Raw genomic sequence first — 17,281 nt, forward strand, 5'->3', positions numbered from 1 at the left:
TCCAGTGCATATACTGACCCCACAAGGTCTTCAAGGTCTCTTCTTTACTGAAAAATACCAATATATACTGAAAGGCAAAAGAAACGTCGTGATATTAGAAATGACATTTGAGTATCAATGGAGTATTTGAACCTATTTTTTTAAATATACACCAGAAGTCAAGTTTGAGGAAATATGAATCGTGGTCGTATAGCCTGCATTGCCCAATAAAATATTGTTTGAGATTGAAGTTAGAATGTTTTTGTTTTTTGGAGAGGGAAAAGTTCCCACAAACACAACATTGAAATCGAGATGCACGTGCATCATAAATGCATTCAGGCATAAATTGCCGGCTTGAATGGCAATCGTTCACTTGTTTTCTGAACACAGCAGCTATGACTAGGTTAACGAGAGATCAACCACAACAAGCTATTGGACGTCTGCACGCTGGTCAACATGCTCAAGGCATTGCTAATGACTTCAGTTGCAGCGTACGAACGATAGAACGTCTTAGAGTGCGATACAACGCCACCAGCAGCACTGATGACCGTCCACGTAGTGGTCAACCCCGTGTAACAACACGTCGCCAGGACCGTCCAATCGTCCATCAACACGTGCAAGACCTATTCGCAAGGGCCAGAGAAACAGCTTGGGTGACCATAGGAAACCACCAGCGACCAGTCAGTGACCTACCATTCGGCGACGTCTCCAAGCCAGGAACCTGTTTTGTCGATGTCCTGCCAGGAGACCCATATTCACCCAACGTCACCGCCGGGAACGTATCCAAGTGGACACAACAGCGGCAAAACTGACAATGGGGAGGGGTTATCTTCTCTGATGAAAGTCGGTACTGCATTTCAGTGGCGTATTATTTAAAAAAAATAGGTTCAAATGTTCCATTGATACCTTAATGTCATTTCCAATATTACGACATTTATTTTGCCTTTCAGTATATTAACAAAGCTGTGGTTGTGGGTGAGTGAGTGAGTTGAGTTTAGTTTTACGCCGCACTCAGCAATGTTCCAGCTATATGGCGGCGGTCTGTAAAAGTCGAGTCTGGACCAGAAAATCCAGTGATCAACAGCATGAGCATCAATCTGCGCAATTGGGAACCGAAGGCATGTGTCAACCAAGTCAGCGAGCCTGCCTGTGGTTGTGGAGCAGAGGTCTTCATACTTGGCTCTTTACATACGTCCACAACAATGAACAATAGTATGTTAACATATAATTGGTTAATGCTTATATGACTCTTAATTCGGCAAATACGATAATTCAGGGCACAGCTAACCTGTATCTCTTTGGATGATGATGTATTTGCTCTACGCTAAAACACATTAAGTGTAAAGTGTTGGGTTACATAACTTCTGTACTCTATGTCATCTCCTAATTTGTGTGAAATATATTCTAAAATCTCATTCCACACAAAGAACATATGCTGTTGATCTCTCTTTCGCCAAGAGGTGCAAAAACACACGCACACACACACGCACACGCACACACACACACACACACACACACACACACATACATACACACCGTCTATCGTCAAAGGGGGATAAACGCTCTCATACATCAAAGAGGTGAAAAACAGCCCTGACCAACCTAGCATCACCGTTAATACCATCCTTGACCTATCCGTGAACAAAGCGAACGTGAATAACGCCCCTCGTCTCTGTATCATCAGGTGTGAAGTACGCTCCTGTTCTATCGCTTGTAAAGGGGGACAACAACCTAGATGGGTCCGTCACCAAGCTGGCGGGCCTACTCTCATCAATGCTCTCGTCGGCACGTGGAGACGATGGCTCTTATCTGTATCATGTAGAGGGGAAATAGTGTTTCTAATACAGGAACAAGGCTTTCAGTATGACAGTTGCCAACACTTCCAATATGTCTGGACTGCTTACCCGTTACTGAAACTACTTAAAAAAAATGTCATTGCAACAGAAAACCTAGCTAACCACCTTCAGAAACAACCTCCGTTTGGTGTAACGGGACAATTAGCTGTGAAAATCATGTGAATGTATCACTGAAAACTCGTGCCCCTCTGCGTCAGTTATCAAGAGGAACTAGCCGTACCGGGATTTGGAACAAGTAACATTTTTTGCGTTGACAGTTAAAATGCGTCCTATCCAGAGGCGTATGTACTCGACAACATTTCTCTTTATGCATTATTTGTGTGAAACTTTTCCTTTTTAACGGCTGTAATTCAAATTCATTGCTAAGGTCAACCCGGAGGCGCATTGTTTGTAGTTTGTATGATTTATTAATCAATCTAAACAAAAAATGGATATCAATGCATACAGAATGTGTGTAATGAGAAGAAATTATACATATATTTCAGGAAATAATTAATGTGTTTTATTGAGCTTATAGATATTATTCATTAACATTAATTTGATTAAAACTTAACAATACATCTTGTTTTCATGCAATAAGTCATGGGTGAAAAGGTCAATGTGTATGGATAATTTAGGTTTTGCATTTTAATTGTTTTAAACAACTTGATTAAAACATGTATTTCTTGACAACCTGACTCCCATTTCAGTAAATGTATCCTGACAGCCTGAAACCCATTTCCGTCTATGTATCCTGACAACCTGATCCACATTTCAGTGTATGCATCTTGCCAACTTAGTTTAAAATTTTGGCTCCTATTTCAGTCAGAAGGCCGGGCGGGACAACTTGGGAAGGGCCAGCCAGTCCTAACTTGACACACAGAAGGAAGCATGCTACAAACACATTTTTTATATCATTGGAAAGATCTCAAGGAGATTAATCCAAAAATATAATGTACAAGTGTGTTTATGTGCTCATAAGCTCACAAATTGGCTCTGAAAATGCATTTCTGCAGACATTTCTGGCAGAGTTGTTGTTTTTTCCGCAGAAATTTCTGGTAGAAAAGATTTATAATATGGTTTATGTGGTTCTGTTGCTTCTATAAGTGCCCTAACTGGACAAAGGAGCACGGAATTGTATATGGCAGATGTATACTCCTTGAAACCATATTAAGCAGAGCCTTCATTATTTGCACACATTAACATTGTCTAATTGAATTGCTCTTTGTGAGATTTTACTTTGAAAGTATCTTATTTGCAGTGTGCAAGTAAATGTGACTTTCAAAAATGTAACAGCCTTTTCATGAGGTCAGCCAAATATAAGAATACTAGTACTTGGTGAAATCCAACAATTGAATCAAGATGAGATATGCTATCATAGAAAGCAGATTTAACATCAGACAGTGGGAAAATAACACAAACAAGGTCATATAACATAACTGCATGTATTGCTTCATAAATGCCATAGACCACATTACAGTTACACATGCTGTACATATACAAATATATATATATTCCAAACACAAAAACATACACTTTGGTTATTTGGTTTTCTTTATGGCAGTCTGGTTGTAACAAAAGAACAAAAAAATTAAAACTTTGACAAATTATAACAAGAATAACATGTAAATAATGAAACTTATATATCGTAGGTGAGGAACATACCACATAAAAACTACAAAGATTTCTTGTGCAGATGTCGATATTGTTGTGACATCTTCCAAATACGTTTCAACCAACGCAAATTTCTCAGTTATTTCATCATTATTTGAGGTCTGAATATCCAAAGAAAAGATTATAGCAAATGTTTAATGTCATCAAAAGTAAAATGTATGAAAGTAGAATTGAATGTGACAAGCTTGACAATACTGTGTTACAAGAGAGACCTATGAGATGTTTATATCTTAACACTAAATAACTTTTTGTGATAATCAGTTTTTCAGAGCTGCATTCAAACCATTACATCAATCACATATTCAACTTATACCTTAATTATAACACAATTTTATCAATAAGTACATCAAAACACATGACAATTCCAAGAAAAGAAGGAATTTTCTAACCATGATAGGGGACCATTATGTTTTTTACATATTGTTACCTAGACAGGGATTTTTACAAGGAGAATAATTAATATCAGACTTAACAACAGTTCCAACAAGAACCATCGGAACATGACAAATCTCCCTGGCCCCCACATATTTGAAAGAACAAATCAACTGGCAGTTACTTAAAGTCCAGCTTGATTTTTTAGACCAAGTCCAAATCGCTTCCATGGAAATCATGAAAAATATAAATGCCAAAAATCTGCAAATAGCAAAAGGCACCACTTCAAGATCTGTTTGATATGTCTGCCAAGCCTTGTAGAAAGAAGATGAAATGTTTTCAAGTTGAAACCCACCCCTCCCTTATGAAACTAAGTCTTAATCGTTTCCTTGGAAACCAGGAAAATTAAAAATGCCAAAAATCTGCAAATGGCTAAAGGCACCACTTTGGGATATGTCTCATACATCTGCTAAGTTCTGCTGAAAGATATTGAAAGGTTTTCGACTTGTGACCTGGAAACGAAACCCATCCCTCCTTTTTGAGACTAAAGCCCAAATCGTTTCCAAAATCTACTTCAATTTAACTTGTGCTTGACAGTGAGGCAAAAGCAAATTTAGCTTGTGATTATACAAAGAAAAATGTTCAGTGCATATATATACATCGCATATACATATTTACGTCAGTGTTACAATCAGGCCACCATCTCAGAATTCCGCTGAGGCGGATCTTCTGTGCTTTGTAAGTGATACCTGAAAATGAAAATGAAAGGATAATAAGAACTGACATACAAAGACAAGCGAAAAACAGTAAAAGCTTAAATCGGTATTCATCTTGATGTCTGGATGTTTTATACATTAAATGCTCTAACGCTGTATAACATATGACAATATATTTTTTTATAAACAATTGGAACTCAATGAAAATAACTTTGATTGCTTCTGCATTTGTTCATTGCTTCATTCTATTGCCTCTTGTACATTTATTGGGAGGGTGTTCTCTTCCCTTGGGGCAGGCATGATGGGATTGAAGTCGGACTGCTTGATGGCCGGTGTGTGAATGTCCCCCATCTTTTTAATGTAGGACACCCACCACAAGCCTTCCTCTTCAGACAGCCTGGTAGATGACACCCATTTGGCCAAGTCTCTCCCCATGGCTTTACATGTGTCATCTACCTTTTCCTTGTCCAGAGTGACAGGTGTGAGTGTTGACAGGTCAACCTTGAAATCTAATGACACCTTTCTGTAGGTTTCACTTTTCAGTGGCCAATCTTTATAAAGCATGGAGACTGAGGACCCCTCCATTTTGAACACAAACACATGTGCCTCCTTGTGTCCTTTAGGTGAATCACAGTTGACAAACAACTGCCTCATGTCTCAAACACCATCAAGTACAGTAGCAGTGGGCTTTGGGTCGTTACTGCTGGCAAAGACTTGCAGGAGAGCATCACGTGTTGCAGCAGGTTTCTGTCTCAGCTCCCTTGCAAAACACATCTTCATGAGTGTGGCCCACCATGAGAAATGACAGTTTCACCTGGAAAAGAGTATCACTATTAAATTACACATTCAATTATTGGATTATTTGAATATCCTGAGATTCTAATTAAGAATGTTAAAGATCATCTTAATGACCTCTATTGCATGCATTCCCACAATGTATATGTAAATATGTTGCAAAAAGAGCACATACCTTTTTGAAGATTTCCAATTTGACTAACAATGCCCAAAACTACAGTACAGTCTTGTTCTTGTTATCTTTTGGTGAATTGTCCGCTTGTAAATACAGCGTTTCTGGTAGATGCCCATGGTCAAGCTGAAATAGTAGTTTTTAGTAAATAAATTAGGTACTATTTCATAGCATTTGTGCAGGAACAAATTTGAAACAAATGTTTCGTGATAAATTAGGCAATGACTCATATTGAATATATATAGTAGTATTACCTGCTCAATTATACTGAGGACATACAGAAGCACTGTACAAGTTACATTTGCATCGCCTTGAATACATGTATTCCAGACAACAGCATGGGCTGCTCGGTTTCCATGATCGACAACACCTGTCACGTGGTGCTTGACATGTGCCAGGCTGCCATCATCTGAAATGTTTGAAGATTATTGTATTTTAATTAATTCTTGTCAAAAACTAGTATCTTCACTATCAACAGTTATTACACACGATAAGTACATGAATTAGGACAAATTCATTATATTCAGCTTTTGAAATATGAGTGTCAACTGTTCAATGGTTCAAGGAGCCTGCGATTCAATATGTAATCATCACACATGTGTACCTTTGATTGTTCTGGAATACAGGAAGGTTTGTCTTGTTTTGGTCCATGTTTTCAATGATGAGGGACACATACTTAGATGGTGACCTCTTTGCCTTGTCCCCATGTTGGAATATTTCTCTTGAAGTAGCCTGCAAACACAAAACATTTAAAATATGAAAACACACACACATACACACACACACACACAACACATTTACAAATACACACACACAAACACACATACATACATACATACATACATACATACATACATACATACATACATACATACATACATACATACATACATACATACATACATTGAACCTGTAAACAACCACAAAGCAGTGAGTGGCCCTTTTGTGAGTTGCTAATATTATTTCCTCTTGTTTAATATCTCGTAATGCAAAATCCATTTCTCAAACTGCATTTTCATTAACTTCATTCATTATTACAGAAATAACAAACCTTTGCAAAGCTAAGTGTCCCTGTTTTGCTTCTTCCAAGGCCTTGACTTCTTCCTTTGCCAAGTTCTTTCTTTGTAGGGCATCTCTATACAAGATGCACAGAGAGCATTGTGTGAAATCCTTTGACTGGAACAAGAAGTAAACAATTTCAACATCATGATTTAGTATTTATTCATAACACATGTCAATGGCATCTTTCAAGCTGTGAGAACACTGTACGTTTTAGGTACTGAAAACTTAAAGGAGTATCACAGTAGTTTATATAATTGTAGTAACATGAAATATACAGTATAGATACATGTTGACAACTTAGTACTTGGTATACCCTACTTACCTTCAGTATTTTCACGGATGAGAAGAACTCTCTCCAGAGCACCTTAAAACGGCTATACCCAATCACCGGCTTGCCCTGATCATTGTTGTCTTCCACATAGGCGTCAAAGATTTGCCTCTTTGAAAGGCAAGATGGCCGCTGGATTTAAGTCTTGTGCGGCATGTTGTCTCCATGTCTGTATTTTGTTTGTCTACATTGATCAGTGATTGCACACTGTGATTTCAAGGACAGAGACAAGCAGCGGATTACTCAAGACTCTTGGAAATGGATGGGGCAAAGGAAGAACAGGAGCTGTCTTAGACAGTTTGCACTAATGTGAAAACAAAGCTATCAACATAAGTATATTCAGACATTAGATGCTGTGTCATACAAAGAATAACCACAAAAATTAACAAAGATGATATTATGATGCTTTAGAAATGTACATGCAAACCAACCTTTTGAAATACTGATCCGGCCACACTTTTGCCTCCAGGTACTTCAGGGAATCATAGTTCTTATCAGATCTTTGATCAACCTTTTGTGGTAGACAGTCCTTCACAGCTCTCCCATGATGAAAAAATCTAAACAGATATTTCATTATATATCACAACATTGTACTTAACAAAATCCCTACATACACAAATTACATGAAAAAGATTCCGTAAACCCACTTCTGAAAGAAATTTACAAAATATCTGTCTTTTCTTCACCTTTACAAGATTACCTCAACAATTATGCCTAACTTACCTGGTTTTACTGATCTTGAATACAGTACACCAACAAACACTACAAACTTCATGGCCTTCAAGGGTGAAGAGAACATCTGACAGTCTTTGTTGCTGATATCTGAACACTGCTCTCAAATGACTGTTGATGAAGCGGCTCTGTTTGGTTTGGGTCTTCCTCCAAAACGACAATCTCAATTGGTGGATAACTTCAAAAGACAGTTTCTTCATGCACTTCAAGGATATTTTTATTTATTTACAAAAATGTTTTTTTTATTTACAAATGGGGGTTTTAAACAACCCCATCCCCGTCGCTAACTATGATAATACTCGGTTACATGTATCTTGTTTAATACTCTCTGTTTTACGCATGCGTGGATCGTCACCTACCAAATTTATTCAATGAAATCAACCCTCAGATCGACTTGCATCGCCGAGGTAGAGGCAGCCTGCAATTGTACAGTTAAGAGATCGTACATAATATATGGCGAGGGTGGGGTGATGATGATACTTATGGTGAACAATGCACAATGTGAATGCCCCTCACCCCGACTCAGACACTTAAATCTATATATAGTGGACCATGTCATGTACGAAATCAATGACGACCCCTCTAAAACATGGGTGCAAAATTGATGAGCAGATATTTTCTTTTCGTCTTTCGATTCCTATTTTGAAACTCAAGGGGAACTACTCTAGATTATGCAGAACGAAAACGCAGGAAGGTGTATTCATTCATAGTAAATATTCTTTGTCATGGTTTCATTTGGAACTTTTTACATCGGACGCCGGATTATGTTGTCGGACTTTAAAGTCATTTCCTTATTTCCCTAGTAGACATGGGCCTCTCGGAAATTCGAATTTAACCAGCAATGCCAAAGCATTCGAACACATTTCCTTGGCTGAGGTAGGCGTTTACAAATATTGATAAGTATTCGACATACCTTGATGTACAAACAGAGGGCAACATCGCGTTTTATCGGTCGCAGCTTGTAGCGCTAGTGATGTTAATGCTGCATGTGTAGGTACAAGTATAAAACTTGTATTAAATGTTAAGATTTTAATTTCAGCTTCATGATGATGTCGACATTGAGTTCCCCATACACAAGTATGCAGTTACTGACAACTTATGGAGTGACCTGTACAAACGAGAGGATTCCGATGACTTTCTGGAGACACTTGACATGCTGATGGGTGTATATAAAGTTACATATCAAGGTAGAAATACTATTTAATATATTTTGAATGATATTATAATTTAGTTCTTGACAATGTTATCAGTTTAATCTCCTATTTCTTTAGGAGCTGACCTGGTTCAAAACCTTCTGGATACATCTCTGGCAGAAAACCACTCCTACAGATGTACAACCCCTAAATTTCAAAGCTACAATAATGGTAAGTTATTCATGTTTTTTTATTGGACAGGGGTTTTCTTACTGAATACTTCTTTCTTGGTAAATTATACTAATACAATGTTGATCCATTCCACAGACCACTGATGCAAAATTAAGCATGGGGTCCTTGTCACATCCCTAGTTTATGATGGTTTAGATTAATGTAACAAGTTTTTTGATTAGTCAAAATCCCCACCCTTTAATTCTATACACTACAGACCAAACATACTTCCTGCCCTAATGAATGTACAGTGTGTAAAATGTTTCATTATTTATTTCATCCAGGCTTTTCGCAACCTTCACCCAAGATCAGGTAAAAGTGAGACAACCCCTCTTGGCAGTGCAGATAATAAATGGAGAAAACAGTGCCAGGCGGTGTTGAAACCTGCAGATCCATCCCGTGTAAGTGTCACTTAGAGCATGTAATGAAGCAGTTCAACTTATAATTCATTGTTGTCCTTTTTTCCCCTGTGTTCTTCAACCTATTAATATATGCATCCATTGTTTTTTACGTGTGCTCTTTCTATTCAATTTACTTAATTTTCCCTTTCCAGCATCATTTTGGTGGTCGTTTCAAAGTTCACCTTGCAGTAGCTGCAACATCTGACAGATGTTATCGCCTCATCCTTGAGATCATGGATTTATTAAGCCTTGGTAAACTAAAGGAGCAGAAACATACAAAAGTGAACACATGTCTGTTCTTGGAGACTGTTTCATTCAAAGATGAGGCAACCCTTTACAGACTGTTGACAGAATTCAGAAACAGTGAAATCTCCAAAGAAGAATTCAATCTTCAACTGAAACAGATTAAACAAGCAAACAAGGTATAAGAACTGAATCAGATCTACACTTTGAATAAACAACAACTCCTTCAGTTAACTTCAACACGAGAACCATTTATATGGTTATATGGCGATTGGCATTAGAATAAATTGACATGTATATTATATTTGAAGGGAACTGAAATCAGTCAGAAGGCAGCTACCGATGTATTGGTATTAAAGGAACAACTGAAAGAAAAGGACAGACTGATTGAGGAGCTGCGGACGCAGAACCTATTATTAAGACAGGAACTGGATAAGATGGTATGGTTCACTTGTGTAAATGTACATTCATTTTTCTGATTCTTTTGGGAATCATGCTTACAAATGGCCCCAGAAACCTATCCTGGTCAATTAGGGTGACTAAACAGTTGGATGGTCAGACTCTGTGACTTTGTTGTTTGTGTGTCATTCTTGATGGTGTATCATTGCTAAGAACACTCTAGGTAACTACAACGTTATGAACAGATTAGGTACGCACATCGTGATGAACATAATAGGTTACGTGCATCGAGATGAACAGACTATGTACGTGCATCGTGATGAACAGACTAGGTATGTTCATCGTAATGAACGGTGTAGGTACGTGCATCGAGATGAACAGACAAGCTTCGTACATCGAGAAGAACAGACTATGTACGCGCATCGTGATCAACAGAGTAGGTACGTGCATCGAGATGAACAGAGGAGCTTCGTACATCGTGATGAACAGACTAGGTATGTGCATCGTGATGAACAGAGTAGCTACGTGCATCGTGATCAACAGAGTAGGTACGTATATTGTGATGAACAGACTAAGTATGTGCATCGTGATGAACAGAGAAGGTAAGGGCATCGTGATGAAATATCTAAGTACTTGCATCGAGATGAACAGACTAGGTGCGTGCATCGTGATCAACAGAGTAGCTACGTGCATCGTGATCAACAGAGTAGGTACGTATATTGTGATGAACAGACTAAGTATGTGCATCGTGATGAACAGAGAAGGTAAGGGCATCGTGATGAAATATCTAAGTACTTGCATCGAGATGAACAGACTAGGTACGTGCATCGTGATCAACAGAGTAGGTACGTATATCGTGATGAACACACTAGGTACGTTCATCGTGATGAACAGACTAAGTATGTGCATCGTGATGAAGAAGGTAAAGGGCATCGTGATGAAATATCTACAGTAGGTATCGTTGCATCGAGATGAACAGACTAGGTACGTGCATCGTGATGAACAGAGTAGGTACGTATATCGTGATGAACAGACTAGCTTCGTACATCGTGATGAACAGAGTAGGTACGTGCATCGTGATGAACAGAGTAGGTACGTGCATCGTGATGAACAGAGTAGGTACGTGCATCGTGATGAACAGAGTAGGTACGTGCATCGTGATGAACAGAGTAGGTACGTGCATCGTGATGAACAGAGTAGGTACGTGCATCGTGATGATCATAGTTGGTACGTACATCGTGATGAAATATCTAGGTACTTGCATCGAGATGAACAGCCTAGGTATCTACAACGTTATGAACCGATTAGGTACGCACATCGTGATGAACATAATAGGTTACGTGCATCGAGATGAACAGACTATGTACGTGCATCGTGATGAACCGAGTAGGTACGTGCATCATGATGAACAGACAAAGCTTCGTACCTCCTGATGAACAGATTAGGTACGTGTATCGTGATAGGCAGACTAGGTACGATGCATCGTAATGAACAGACAAGCTTCGTACATCGCGGTGAACAGATATATAGGTATGTAACAGACTAGGTAACAGACTAGGTATGTGAACCGTGATGAAAAGACTAGGTATTTGCATCGTGATGAACAAATAAGCTTCGTACATCGTGATGAACAGACAAGCTTGATACATCGTGATGAACAGACTAGGTATGTGCATCGTTGTGAACAGACAAACTTCGTACATCGTGATGACCTGACTAGGTATGTGTATCGGGATGAACAGACAAGCTTCGTACATCGCGGTGAACAGACTAGGTATGTGCATCGTAATTAACAGACTAGGTACATGTATGTGAAACGATGAAAAGACTAGGTATTTGCATTGTGATGAACAGACAAGCTTCATACTTCGTGATGAACAGACTAGGTATGTGCATCGTGATGAACAGACAAACTTCGTACATCGTGATGAACAGACTAGGTTTGTGCATCGTGATGAAGAGATTAGGTACGTGTATCGTGATGAACAGAGTAGGTACGCGCTTCGTGATGAACAGAGTAGGCACGTGCATCGAGATGAACAGACTACGTACGTGCATCGTGATCAACCGACTAGGTACGTACATCGTGAAGAACAGACTAGGTATTTTCATCGTGATGAACAGAGTAGGTATGTCTATCATGATCAACAGAGTAGGTACGTGCATCGTGATGAACAGACAAGATTCGTACATTACACAAGAAAAAAAATGGTGATTTCCAAAAATTTCCAATTTGGAAATATCATATTTCCAAAAAATTCAAAAATTGGAAAGATGATGTTTCCAAGGCTTGGACATTTTTGGAAATTTAGGAAGGATTTTACCACTACTTCTTTCAATTTCTCTTTTTTCCAAAGGATCCCCGGCCCATGAGTGTATAGACTGAACTACATGTATTTCACGAATCTTTTGATCTGTTAGAGTTCTTATTGTTGATATACATAATGTATCTTGCATGTGACATATTTATTCATGAAAACTGCAGGAATAAGCCATATTTTCATATTATCCCTTTGAGCTTGATATCAATGCTACTGCGTCTCAAGCGTGAAGTGATACATTTTTTAAAGTTGGGATTATGTTTAGAGTAAGTGTTTACGCCGTCTTATGCGACCTACTAGGAACCAATTCTATATATTAATTTAACTTCACTCATCTGCATTCTTCTTGTTCTATGTGTCAAAAATTGATATTGACTGTTCTATTTACCGCTAGTATTTTCAAAAGTCAGTTTCAAGTGTATGTTTTAGTTGTTATCCACAAAAGCGCAAATATGTTTAATTTTTTCCCCCACTCAATGTTCGTATGAATACAAATTCCATACACCTACGCTATATGGACTATATAACAGTGTACCAGACATACTGACTGACTGAGTGTATTACATGCCATAAAAGTGAACCCGTGCCATTGCGTAATGGGGTATTCCCGTGAATTAGGATTTTGTTATTACAGTATAATCTCGTTCATGTTGCGTCGGTGTTGTTATACGGGATTAAGACACTGGGTGCTATAAAATTCTGAACTTGTTTTGAAATATGATCGAATTTACTGAGTTAATTTACTGAGTTTAGCTCACTGAGATTATAATGATACTGATTCATGTGTTCACTCAACGTCTACCGGGATGATACGTTCTAGGTCTCGCCAAAGTTATTGATTAATCTACTAATCTACCAATATCTAACAAAGTGCTAGAGTTTTGGGTGACCTTCGTAGGGTCAGTAATAAGTTGAAATAGGTCATACATGATTTGAAAATTATGTATCTTATTATTACTTGGGGTGTTGGCATGGCAGATTTAAGATGGTCGTTGAAAAGGCCCTCCAAATGATAGTTGAGATATATTTCACATGATATGTTTCATCTTGTGATGATTAATTGTGGCAACACCAAATGTATTTTGTCATGAAAATGTCAAATATCACTTTAGGCTTATTTCATTTCTTTTACCCCTTCAACTTTTTCGTATCAACCTTGTGCCTGTTAAAACATTAACTGGCCTTTGTTCGAGATCACCAGGTCTTGGAGGTAATCACCCTATGTTTTACAATTCTGCTTCATGGGAACTGACCGTAGTAGAATACATTCTCCAATTAACACCTGTCACAAGGGAGAGGCCATTTGAGTTTGTGCTCAATAACGGTATATGCAATTGGCGTATTCACGAAAATCTCATGAACGTGTCAATAGAAAATTGGTTGTGTTGTCCAAACATGTGCGGATTGAAGCAAATACTCAAATGAATTCCCTTTTTACTGAATCATAAGTGTATCTAGATTAATTTGATCATTTACAAGAAGTACATTATACATCAAGAGAAATCAGCCCACAAGCTCACAGATGATTCCAGAGACAAATATTCATTTGAAAGATTCCAGTTTAGACAAGACATTAATTTCATAATAAGCCAGCCAATAGATTTTATGTTAATTTCCCAGTTACAGTTATTTTGAAGGGTCAAGTCTAGATGCTTGTGATTATCTATGTCTTGAATTATCACACCGCTCATTGTAAGGTCAGGTTGGATGCTTCTGTTATGTTTTCTACTAAACTGTAAAATAGGTTTGTCGCTGTGGTGACAATTATATACGTTTGAAAATGTTAAAACCTGCAATGAGAACACGACGCCACGCCAATAGCAACTCCATGCTTGTTTGATAGGTATTCCTGTCGATGCATAGAGAAGGGTTCCCATATTCATTCTTGTATCATTATCGAGCTAAAGGGTAGGTTAGGCATTTGGGTCAAGGTAAAAATCGTTTGATGTTTGATGTTTTGACAACGGTGTTGTTTTAAGGGATTCTACAAGATGAAAAAACGTGTTCACTCAAGGAAAGAAATAAGACATGTATACCAGACTACCAGTATGAGATTGAATCCATGTTAGTGAGTTCACACAGTCACTTTGATTTATAAATTAGTTCACTCAATTCATAAGTTGTGAGGTATTAATTTTCTTGCAGAAACTTGCCATAAGAAATTTGGAAATGACAGTTTTCACCATTATTTCCACAAATTCAGTTATGGTAAATACACAGTTAGACTAGAAGTTTCTTCCTACTTTTCGTGGTTGAAGATATCTATGTGTAAATGGTTACCGGTATATGTTCATTCTGAACAAGAGAGAAGGAGAGAATGGATCTCATGGGGATGCAGTCAGAAAGACTGCAGAGCAACAGTCTCAACATTGAACGACATAATGTCTACAATTCCTGGAGACCACAACCACGGACCAGTACACAGCGAAGTCAAGGATAATCAAATCTCAAATAGATTGTAACAAAAAAATAACGAATATTTTTAAAAAGATGGTAAGAAGTATTCCTAACGTAATGTTAAAGGTCACATGCAGCGTAAAGCACAACTTTGCAGATTCTGATAGCTTTCGGTATGGACTTACCGAAACAAATCATCAAATGCAAATTCAACTTATAAAGTTGAAAAATAACGCGATAAAGACTAGGTATGTGCATGGTGATGAAGGAGACGAAGCTTCGTACATTGTGATGAACAGAGTAGGTACGTGCATCGTGATGAACAGACTAGCTTCGTACATCGTCATGAACAGACAAGCTAAGTGCACCGTGAAGAACAGAATAGGTACGTGTATCGTGATGAACAGAGTAGGTACGCGCATCGTGATGAACAAAGTAGGTACGTGCCTCGAGATGAACAGACTAGGTACGTGCATCGTAATGAACAGATTAGGTACGTGTATCGTGATGAACAGACTAGGTACGCGCATCGTGATGAACAACCTGGGTAACTACAACGTTATGAACAGATTAGGTACGCACATCGTGATGAACATAATAGGTTACGTGGATCGAGATGAACAGACTATGTACGTGCATCATGATGAACAGACTAGGTACGTACGTCGTGATGAACCGAGTAGGTACGTGCATCATGATGAACAGACAAAGCTTAGTACATCCTGATGAACAGATTAGGTATGTGCATCGTGATGAACAGAGTAGGTACGTGTATCGTGATACGCAGACTAGGTACGTGCATCCATCGTAATGAACAGACAAGCTTCGTACATCGCGGTGAACAGATATATAGGTATGTAACCAACTAGGTAACAGACTAGGTGCATGTGAATAACCGTGATGAAAAAGAACTAGATATTTTACATCGTGATGAACAAGTAAGCGTACATCGTGATGAACAGACAAACGATACATCGTGATGAACAGACTAGGTATGTGCATCGTTGTGAACAGACAAACTTCGTACATCGTGATGACCATGACTAGATATTGTGTGTATCGGGATGAACAGACAAACTTCGTACATCGCGGTGTGAACAGACTAGACATGTGCATCGTAATTAATGAATAGGTACATGTATGTGAAACGATGAGCTAGGTATTTGCATTGTGATGAACAGACAAGCTTCATACTTCGTGATGAACAGACTAGGTATGGTGAGTGAACAAGAATGAACTTCGTACATCGTGATGAACAGACTGGTATATTGTGCATGCGTGATGAAGAGATTAGGTACGATGTATCGTGATGAATTAGAGTAGGTACGCGCTTCGTGTTGATGAACAAGAGGTAGGCACGTGCATCGAGATGAACAGACTACGGTACACGTACATCGTGATCAATAAACTAGGTACGTACATCGTGAAGAACTGACTAGATATTTTTCATCGTGATGAGAACAGAGTGGAGTATGTCTATCATGATGAACAGAGTAGGTACGTGCATCGTGATGAAGAGACCAGGTACGTGCATCGTGATGAGCAGAGTAGGTACGTGCATCGTGATGAACAGACAAGCTTTGTACATCGTGATGAACACAATAGGTACGTGCATCGAGATGAACAGACCAGATTCGTACATTATGATGAACAGACTAGGTATTTTCATCGTGATGAACAGAGTAGGTATGTGTATCGTGATGAACAGAGTAGGTACGTGCATCGTGATGAACGTAATAGGTACGTGCAACGAGATGAACAGACTAGGTACGTGCATCGAGATGAACCGACTATGTACGCGCATCGTGATGAACAGACTAGGTATGTGCATTGTGATGAATAGACCAGGTACGCACATAGTGATGAACATAATAGGTACGTGCATCGAGATGAACAGACCAGGTACGTGCATCGTGATGAGCAGAGTAGGTACGTGCATCGTGATGAAAAGACAAGCTTTGTACATCGTGATGAACAGACTTGGTACGTGCATCGATATGAACAGACTAGGTACGTGCATCGTGATTAACAGACTAGGTACTTATACTGCACTGAACAGATTAGGTTCGTACACTGAACTGAACAGACTAGGTATGTGCATCGTGATGAACAGACTACTAGGTTTTGCATTTTTATTAGGAGATAAACATCATGTGTTGGCCAATTTCCGGGTGTTATTGAGTATTTGAAGCACGAGAATATTTCATTTAAAACCGACGGCGTTTCCAAATGGGAAATATTCCCGTGCTTCAAATGCTCAATAACATCAAATTCCAATGTACATTATCTTGACAACCCTGACTCCATTTCAGTCCATGTATCTTGACAAGTCCATGTATCTTGACTCCCATTTCAGTCCATGTATCTTGACAACCTGACGCCCATTTCAGTCCATGTATCTTGACAACCTGACTCCATTACAGTCCATGTATCTTGACAACCTGACGCCCATTTCAGTGCATGTATCTTGACAACCTGACTCCCATTTCAG

The sequence above is a fragment of the Haliotis rubra genome, unplaced genomic scaffold, assembly GCF_003918875.1.
Source record: "Haliotis rubra isolate DU_JTF1 unplaced genomic scaffold, ASM391887v1 Scf926, whole genome shotgun sequence".
Classification (NCBI taxonomy): Eukaryota; Metazoa; Mollusca; class Gastropoda; order Lepetellida; family Haliotidae; genus Haliotis; species Haliotis rubra.